This window comes from Triticum urartu, chromosome 2 (genome assembly GCF_003073215.2).
Source record: "Triticum urartu cultivar G1812 chromosome 2, Tu2.1, whole genome shotgun sequence".
NCBI classification, from domain to species: Eukaryota; Viridiplantae; Streptophyta; class Magnoliopsida; order Poales; family Poaceae; genus Triticum; species Triticum urartu.
The window spans coordinates 299,784,684-299,795,592 of record NC_053023.1 but is presented as its reverse complement, the minus strand read 5'-3'; positions in this window follow the sequence as shown (position 1 = coordinate 299,795,592).

Sequence of the window (10,909 nt, the reverse complement as noted above, 5' to 3'; positions counted from 1 at the left end):
CGAGAGAGTATCACTGCTAGTCAGCTCGCTGACTTATATATCTCCTGAATAGTGTCACTCCATGGTGTTCCACTAGAGATCAATTCAGACCGTGGCAGTCTTTTCACCTCTCATTTCTGGGAAAGTTTCCAGAATGCCATGGGCACCCATCTTTCTTTCAGTACCGCTTTCCACCCTCAGTCAAGTGGTCAGGTGGAAAGGGTCAACCAAATTCTCGAAGACATGCTTAGAGCTTGTGTTATCTCATTTGGTATGGATTGGGAGAAATGTCTTCCTTTCGCCAAGTTTGCTTATAGCAATAGCTATCAATCCAGTCTTAAGAAAGCACCCTTCGAAATTCTGTATGGACGAAGATGTCGAACACCTTTGAACTGGTCAGAAACCGGTGAAAGACAATTCTTTGGACTGGATATGATCCAGGAGGCAGAAGAGCAAGTTCGCATCATTCGTGAGAATTTGAAAACAGCCCAATCTCGTCAAAAGAGCCAGTATGACCGTCGTCATAAGGAAGTGGCTTATGAAGTTGACGATAAGGCTTACCTTCGGGTTACTCCTTTGAAGGGTACCCATCGTTTCGTTATCAAGGGCAAGTTGGCTCCTCGTTACGTTGGTCCTTTTCGCATTCTTGCTAAACGAGGAGAGGTTGCCTACCAGTTGGAACTACCCCCACATCTTTCTCGAGTTCATGATGTCATCTTTCTCGAGTTCATGATGTCTTCCATGTCTCTCAACTCAGGTGTTCCTTCTCGGATCCCATCCGCAGAGTGGACCATGAAATGCTTGATCTCCAAGATAACCTCACTTATCGAGAGTACCCCGTTCGCATTCTGGATCAAGCAGAGCGTGTCACTCGATGTAATAACATCAAGTTTCTCAAGGTTCAATGGTCTCATCATTCCGAGAGAGAAGCTACTTGGGAGCGAGAAGATCGTCTTCGACTTGAGTACCCCGCATTCTTTCCGCCAACTCCTGAATCTCGGGATGAGATTTTTTCGAGTGGGGGCGAGTTGTCACATCCCTAGTTCTGGTATGATCCTAGGCTTGCTTTGTGCATCATGTTTAAATTTCAAATGAATTTGAAATGGGGAAAGTTGCAAACCCTAGCACCAAAGTTTTTTTCCAATAGGTTCAACTTTAAAATGGATTTTCAATGAACCCAAAATGCTCTCCAAAAATGTTCATGCTCTTTGGATAATGTTGGGAACAACAACCAGAGGTGATGCACATTTTTGCTACACATTTTGGATTTTTGAATCAATGCATAAATATTTGATTTGGAGCTGTTTAAATTATATAAATATTTTAATGGCTCCAAAAATGTTGGGAATTGGTGAGGGCCTCTAGAATATTATATCTAGATGCCACAATTACTTTCAGCATTTATGGAAATGTTTTAACATTTCTTTTAGATACAAAACAAATGTCAGAAAATAGAAAACAAAAACAAAATAAAAGAGAGAGAGGGAATCGTCCCTGGCCTCACCTGGCGGGCCACCTGCTCTGGCCCAATAAGCCGGCCCAGCTGACTGGCCACGCTAGTCGTCACCTTCCTTGCGCCAGGAGGACAGGGGCACGCTCCCGGCGCGCGCAGCCACGCGCCCGGCCACCTCCTGCCTGCCTGTCTCTCCCCTCGTTGCCTGGTTGCCCCGTGCGACGCCACGCGCCGCCCCGCACCTCTCTCACTCTCCCCCCCCCCCCCCCCCCCCCCCCCCCCCCCCGTGCTCATCCCCTCCTCTCCCTCGCTCTCTCTCACCGTGCCCGAGCACTGCCGTCGCCGCCGCTCGCTGTTGCCGCAGCCACCGCCTCCCCCTCGACCTCTCTCTGTGCCCGAGAGCCGCGCCACGACGTCCTCTACGTCCTCGACGAGCCAGGCAACCGAGGACGCATCGTATCGTCGCCACCGCCGTCGTCTTCATCTCCGGCCACGCAGATCGCTGCCGTCAAGTTCGTCGCCGTCCGGACCTCCCCGAACTCGCCGTCAAGCCCTTCGTGCTCACTGTGAGGCATGAACCTTTTCCCCCTAACCCCGTAGCTTGCCGCTCGCCGTAGCCGTCGTTTCATAGATGGCCAAAGCGCCCCGCCGCCGTCCATGTCGCTGCCGTCGCCCTGGCCACCGCAGCCCACATCCGAGCGCGTCACCCTGCTCCTGGTGACGCCAGGAGGCCGTAGAGCCTCTCCGCTCACTTCCCCATGCACCGCAGCCCTCGCCCGCACTTGGCCGTGCTCCAGCCGCCGCCCCGAGCTTCGCTCCGGCGAGCTCCGGCCGCCCCTGCCTCTCCCACTTGCTCCAATCGGTGCGGACGAGCGCGGGCTATGCCCCGGTGGTCTCTGCCATCCTTTTGGTCGCCGGAGCGGTGATCCCGAGCCCTCCGCCGCGTTCGGCCTCGTCGGCGGCTAAACGCCGGTGGGGTTGACCGGGTCTACCCCCTCCCCCTAGTTGACCTAGTGTTTGACCCGTGTGGGTCAGTGACATGTGGGCCCAGGCACTATTAAGTTTTAGTTAGGATTAGTTTAACAACTAATTAAACCCTGTTTAGCTAATTGGGTCACTGACGCGTGGGCCCAACCCCATTAACTAAACCAGTTTAGGTTTATTTTAAATTAGGATTAACCACAGACACTGACGTGTGGACCCCACACGTCAGGTTTGACCTGGTCAGCCGCCTTTGACCTGCTGACGTAAGCATGACGCTGTGTTGACGCATTATATCATTTTCTGGTATTAATTTAAATCAAGAAATTCCAGAAAATAGTTAGAATTCTAAAAATCATAGTAATTCAACCGTAACTCCATATCAAATAAATTATATATGAAAAATTATCAGAAAAATGCAAGGAATCCATTTATGCCAGTTTCATGCATGAAAAACCAACTTATACTTGCTGTATAAGTGAAAACGTAATAATGATATGTTATATACTTAATTTGGGGTTTGCATATGAACCCTTGGTTCATATGGACTTCAACCAGATTGATGCTAGATGCATTAGGGAAAATCATAGCATCTTTGAAATGTCATCTTCATGCATCATATTGTTGCATATGGTTGTTTATTGATTGCCGGCACCGGTCCTTCTCGATAGGTTCTACTCCGGAAGGTGTCCCGAGTACCTGTCTGAGGAGCAGTGCTTCTTCGTGGATCTATCAGGAAAGCAAACCCCCTTGAGCATCTCGATAAATCCCACTCTCTCGCTCCTGCTCCTTATACTGCATTAGGACAACAACGATTCAAACTGCTACTTTCTGCTGCGGTAGTTGAACCCATTCCTCTGCATGACCTGTCATTGCCACAGTAAATAGTTGAAACCCACTAGCATGAGTAGGAGTTGCTTGAGCCTTGATGTGCCTGCTCTTCCATGCTTGTTTTCTTTATGCCAGCTATGCTTAGAGTTGTGTCAGGTCTGATTCATTAGGAATGAATCGGAGTGGTGAACATGTCCTACCGGTAAAGGCTAAGTGTGTGAACACGTTTTGGTAAAGGTAGCGATGAGAGGCCATGTAGGAGTACATGGTAGGTTGTCTCATTGGAACCGTCCCTAAGCACTGAGTTCTGTGTATGTTATCCAAGTCCAGTTACTACCACACATTGGGTTCCGGTCATCCAGCCCCTCTCGGCTTATTAATCCACTTGATCTCTGTCCAGGAGTTGCAACTAGTTTCTGGCGTTTGTAGGTAGTGCTACTTGTCTACCAGGTGGTGTCCGACGGGACGGGCTTGGGACAAACTAGGCACCGTGGCACGGTGTAGCAAGTGGCACCCGGATGGTGGGCTTGGGAACCCTGCACACATCGTTTGGGGCCGTACTAGAGACTTCGGCCGGAACTCCTTGCGGATGGAACTCGAATAGGCGATAAACCTGGACGAGAGACTTGTGTGGTTAGTCAGGTCGTGGCCGACACCCTCGCCCAGCTTCCGCTTGAAGGTTGCCAAGGTACATGACGTGTACAGGGCTATAAGTGGCGAGAGCGTGTGTGAAGAAGTACACCCCTGCAGGGTCAACATTATCTATTCGAATAGCCATTTTCCTCGAATATGGAAACTTGGAGAACTTATGTAGTACATAGACAACTTGAAGTGGATACTCTAAAATACGCAAGATAAGCGTGAGTGCTATGGATGGCCTTCTTGTAGGAAGACGGGAACGGATCCATAGTGGAGTATTGATATGGTGCATATGTGGACTCATGTGCGTCCTCTTACCTCAAAGAAGTTTCTGATACTCGTAGTATAGGTTAGCCATTGAGTCAAAGCTGGCCTGCTGCTGTTAAAACTCCACCACCCCCTTGTTGATAATGTTGCATATGTAGATAGTTCTGATGTAAGACTTGCTGAGTACCTTCGTACTCATGTTTGCTTATTTATGTTTTGCAGTTGGTTACACTAGTGACTTCGACGAGTAGCTTGTATCCCAGCTACGATCTTGTACCCTTGGGAGGGTCGTGTTTAGTAAGGCTTCTTAGTCTTTTCCTTTTGTAGTTGTCTGTACTCAAACATGTAATGCTTCCGTTGCTTGTATGCCCTGAATGATGGGTCATGAGACCCCTGTTTGTATTGAATGCTATGTTGCTCTTCTGGGCTTTTATCTATATGAGTTTGAGTTATGTTGTGATGCCATGTTGTACATCACATACTTGCAAGTTATGCATGCGTGTAACATTTATTGCTATGTGTGGGATCCGACAACCTAGTTGTTTACCTCTGGTAGCCTCTCTTATGGGGAAATGTAGTCTTGTGCTTCCATGAGCCATAGTAGTCCGCTACAGCCCGGTTCACTGGAGTCCTGCTAGCCCAGCACTACTGCTCCGGAACATTTGACTGGCCGGCATGTGATTCACTTCGTTCCTGTGTCTGTCCCTTCGAGGAAATGTCACTCGGTGACATCCGGAGTCCTGCCTAGCCTGCTACAGCCCGGGTTCTCGGAGTCCTGTTAGCCCAGTGCTACAGCCCGGATTCATACGTTGTTGACCGACATGCTCGAGGTTGATTCATGTATGCCTGTCCCTGTAAGTTAGTGCTGTTTTGGGTTCACGACTAGTCATGTCGGCCCGGGTTCTCTGTCATATGGATGCTAGCGACACTATCATATACGTGAGCCAAAAGGCGCAAATGGTCCCGGGCCAGGTAAGGTGGCACCCGTGGAATACCGTGCGTGAGGCCGCAAAGTGATATGAAGTGTTACATGCTAGATCGGTGTGACTTAGGATCGGGGTCCCGACAGTGGGCCCCCTGGTGTTGATTCTTTCGCCAGTATTTTTTATAAATTCCAAAAATATTCTTCATGAAGTTTCAGGTCATTCCAAGAACTTTTATTTCTGCACAGAAATAACACCATGGAAATTCTGTTGAAAACATCGTCAGTCCGGGTTAGTTCCATTCAAATCATGCAAGTTAGAGTCCAAAAGAAGGTCAAAAGTGTTTGGAAAAGTACATACGTTGGAGACGTATCAACTCCCCCAAGCATAAACCTTTGCTTGTCCTCAAAGCAATGCAGTTGAGAAACTGAAAGTGATAAAGAAAGACTTTTACAAACTCTGTTTGATCTTGTTGCTGCAAATATGTCAAGCCTGCATTCAAGTTTTTAGCAAAGATTATGAACTAACCATATTCACAAAACATTTAAGTCTCATGTTTACTCATATCAATGGCATAATCAACTAGCGAGCAATAATGATAAATCTTGGATGACAACACTTTCTCAAAACAATCATAATATGGTATAACAAGCTGGTATCTCGCTAGCCCTTTCTAAGACCGCAAAACATAAATGCAGAGACCCTCTGAAGATCAAGGACCGACTAAACATTGTAATTCATGGTAAAAGAGATCCACTCACAGTTATACTCAATGTAAATTAACAGTAATGCATGCACATGACAGCGGTGCTCTCCAAGTGGTGCTTTTTAATAAGATGATGATGACTCAACATAAAAGTAAATAGATAGGCCCTTCGCAGAGGGAAGCAGGGATTTGTAGAGGTGTCAGAGCTCGATTTTTGAAATAGAGATAAATAATATTTTTAGTGGCATACTTTCATTGTCAACATAACAACCAAGAGATCTCGACATCTTCCATGCTACACACATTATAGGCAGTTCCCAAATAGAATGGTAAAGTTTATACTCCCCCACCACCAACAAACATCAATCCATGGCTTGTCCGAAACAATGGGTGCCTCCAACTAACAACAATCCTGGGGGAGTTTTGTTTGCAATTATTTTAATTTAAGCATGGGATTGGGCATCCCAGTTACCAGCCATTTTCTCGTGAATGAGGAGTGGAGTCCACTCCTCATGAGAATAACCCACCTAGCTTGGAAGATATAGACAACCCTAGTTGATACATGAGCTATTCGAGCATACAAAACAGAATTTCATTTGAAGGTTTAGAGTTTGGCACATACAAATTTACTTGGAACGGCAGGTAGATACCGCATATAGGAAGGTATGGTGGACTCATATGGAATAACTTTGGGGTTTATGGAAGTGGATGCACAAGCAGTATTCCCGCTTAGTACAAGTGAAGGCTAGAAAAAGACTGGGAAGCGACCAACTAGAGAGCGACAACAGTCATGAACATGCATTAAAATTAATCAATACTGAGTGCAAGCATGAGTAGGATATAATTCACCATGAACATAAATATCGTGGAGGCTTTGTTGATTCTGTTTCAACTACATGCGTGAACATGTGCCAAGTCAAGCCACTCGAATCGTTCAAAGGAGGATACCACCCTATCATACCACATCAGAACCATTTTAATAGCATGTTGGCACGCAAGGTAAACCATTATAAACTCCTAGATGATTAAGCATGGCATGAGCAACTATAATCTCTAATTGTCATTGCAAACATGTTTCATTCATAATAGGCTGAATCAGGAACGATGAACTAACAATATTTACAGAAACAAGATAGGTCGAGTTCATACCAGCTTTTCTCATCTCAATTAGTCCATCATATATCGTCGTTCTTGCCTTTCACTTGCATGACCGAACGGTGTGGATAATAATAATAGTGCACGTGCATTGGAGTAAGCTGGAATCTGCAAGCATTAAATACAAGGGAGAAGACAAGGTAATATGGGCTCTTTGTTAAATTGCATATGAGAGCCACTCAACATTTTCATTATGGTCTTCTCCTCTCGACCCCCAAAGAACAAGAAAAGAAATAAAACTATTTACACGGGAAAGCTCCCAACAAGCAAAAGAAGAATGAGAATTTTTTTTGGATTTTCTTTTAACTATTACTACTACAGGCATGGAAAGTAAACTAGCTAAAAGTTACAACTAATTTTTTCTTAAGGTTTTCCAAACACACAAGAAGAAGGCTTAGAAAAAAATTAAACTAGCATGGATAGTACAATGAAACAGTATGAGCACCGACAACTGGAATGAGTGTGTGAACATGAATGTAATGTCGGTGAGAAATACGTACTCCCCCAAGCTTAGGATTTTGGCCTAAGTTGGTCTATGGAAAAGGCTCAAAGCTGCCCTCTCCGGTGTACGGAGGAGTGTCCTCTGGGTGCCATTGGTTGGCGATCTCCTCCGGATCCCACTGATAAACAGACTATCGATAAGGGTCAAGGGGTGGCTCAGTGTAGCGACCCAACCTCAAATGGTCAAGCCTCTGTGTATCTGTGCCATCCCTGGATCGGTATGCTGGCACACACAGTACATCAATGTATATATCAAAGTGCAATCACATGTATAAATAACGTAAAAGTGATATATACCTCATAAGTCTTAGCAGAAACAAACATAAGGGTGTGGAGTCCCATCAACGCCAACGGCATGTTGAGTGTAGACTGTAACCCTACAACGTAACTCTTACTCGTCGTAGAAATTCCTGCAACATAAGATGTTGCAGCCTTATAGGTCAATACATTGAATGTACCGGCAAGTCACATCATAAGAATAATGAACCTATTTGTACATGCAATTTGGCTGGTGGAAAGCTCTAAGTTTAGTTTTTGCATAAAGCTAGTTTTTCCCTAGAATAAAAGAAATTATTCTACCACTACTGTATAGCATAGGATGAGTTGGTAAACCCAACTCAATCCATTCCCAAAGTTTCATTTAAAACCCAACTGTTTAATTAAGAGTGATGAGATCTCCCAGCATTTCCACTACTAGATGCTCAAGTTGTCCATAACTGGGGACACGGCTAATCGATTAGGTTTTAACACTCTGCATAGGTTTGCGCACTTCTCCCCACAAGACTCGATCGCCTCCCTTGAAGTTCTTGCACTTCCCGATGTTTGAGAACAGGATGACTGAGACATAGTCTTTCAAAAATGTTCCCCCTTAACCCACTGATAGACCGGTACACCTACATCATTCTACATCTGCTAGCCCATCCCAGAAGGGGTCAGACTAACTACTCAACTAAGCCATAGCCCATATTAGCTTGTGGCTGGACACGTAAGCTTATAGACATGAGAATACGATTGATCTCTTCGAGCCTGGGCGGACGGACCAATAGTGGTGCACCACCATGGATTTCCCATGCATGCTCCCACTATACTTCGCCACCATTCAAACCAAACCTCCGCCCAGGTAGTTCATTTACATGTCTTGGTCCTGATTACTACTTTGTCACTCATGTGTCACAATGTTCGCTTCGCAAACCACGTCTACATTTAGCAAGGCAAAAATAAACTTACACGACGGTGACAAGGATGTATAGATCAGACCTACCTCAAATGAGCTTCTAGGTAATGGCATGGCCATCTAGCAACAATAAATCCTACCATGCAATCCTAACACAAAATTACTAAGTGCATAATATAAACATAGGTAATTAGAAAAATGTTCAAATGTTAACTTGCCTTGGTACTGGTAATTGAATTCTAGAGATCGATAGTACTCGGCTTCGCACTCCGGACAGTCTATCGTCAAAGTAAAATAACATGCATAAGCAATCATTCCAGAGAGCAATAACATGCAACACAAAAGACCCAGAAAACCAAATGGAAATCCAACACACATAACTTGCATGCAAATAATTCTAGGTGCTAACAATAAGTGACATAAGGCGCAAAACCATGATGTGATCTATTGTGCATACTTGGCATAGTAATAAAACTATCATGGACAGATACTAGTCATGTGAAAAGTATAGTGGCAATGGTCCAGGTGGCAGGGTTTGGCTATGATGACACGATGCAAAAAGAATCACATCAATCGGAGCTACGGTTTACGAGATATATGGCCATTTGAAGTTTGAATTCAAATCTGAATAATGTTCAAATTTGAATCTAACAAAAGTTTAGAAATATGATACCACTAGATAGATCTAATCATGATGAAGCATTTGCCGCTGGTTCCATCGAGTTTGGATCTACGGTTAAAAAGTTGTGGCCAATCTAAGTTTTAGGGGATAAACTGACATTTACAGGGACCTAGTAATGAAACAAAAAACAAAATTAAAACTACAAACAGGCCCTCGGCCACGTGGCGGCTCATGGCTGGCCGAGCAGCGTTCGCTGCGGAAGCTTATACGGTGAACGGCCACTAAATAACAAAAACACTACCACGGCTAAACTAAAGAAAACCAACGATCGATTTTAATCAAAACCGTTCGGTTTAAATGAACCATGGTTAACCGATCTAAAACAAAAAGGAAACGAACGAATGAGAAGGCTCGCTTACGGTGACGACGATGACGAACATGGGACGGCAGTGCTGGCATCACGCAGCGGACGGGGCGGCGGCTGCGGTGCTCCTCGGAGGCGGGGGAGGAGTCGAACAGGACGGGCGCGACGTGGGCGGTCCGGTGGTGGTGATGGCGCGCATCTGGGTGGTCTACGGGCAACAAAAACAACAGCGAGGTCCTCCAGCTCCGGCGAGATCCAACTGACGAATGCGGCGCCTGTGATGAGCGAGGGGGCGAGCGAATTGGCAGAACGGAGAGAGGGTGTCTTGGGGGTTTTATAGGCGCGGTCAGGAGCTCGGGGAGCGAGGGATAAGGCTTATCTCCGAGGGCGAGGTGCGGCGGTTGCGGGCGGTGAGCACTGCAAGCTCATTCGAGCGGAGGAGGCGGGAGATTGGGGACGATGGGGCGGGGCCCACTAGTCGGCTGGACTGAGAGGAAGACGAGGACCGGGCGAGCGAGGGCGAAGCCTGCGGGCGCTGGGGTCTCGGGCGTGGGCTGGCCTGGGCCACGGCCTTGGCCTACCGCCGCTGGGCCGGTCGGTGCGCCCCTGGCCCGAAGTGGCCTCGGTATAGGTGGTGCGGTGTGTGTGCGTGTTTTTTTAAGTAAAAATTTTTCCCTTTTTTTAACAGTGAGGAAAACAAACAAACTTAATAATAATAATAATAATAATAATAATAATAACTCAGAAAAATAGCAGTAATAAGATGAACTATTTTTCAAGTTCAACTAAATTCCATAAAAATTCATAAAAGTCAAACAGTGCTACTGTTGCATTTAAAATCAATAAAAATCATTTTTAAAATAGCAAAATGATTTCAAATTTATTTTCTCCTATTTTATATTTGAAGGGAATCATTTTACCCTTATTTCCGTGTGTTTCTTTTTAGGAGAAATAATTTGATTAGAAACCCAATAACTCCCAATTGGATTTCAAATTTGGAAATTCAAATAACTTCAAAGTGACTTTCAAGTTATTTCTTTCAAACTTCCAACTCTCGTTCTTCAAATTTGAAGAAGTCATTTTATCTTGTCTCATGAACTCATTGAGTTGCTTAAAGTTTTAAATTTGAAATATTTCAAATGGAATTCAAATCATTTTCAAATCCCTTTTCATTTCTTTAAATGGAAGAAGTCATATTATCTTAACTCTAGGCTTTTTATGATGAAATGAATTTGAATTCAGGGAGATCAAAATGCAAGATGAAATATTTTGGGGAAGTCCTTTTATTCCCTCTCATGCAACTTTCAAAAGTTT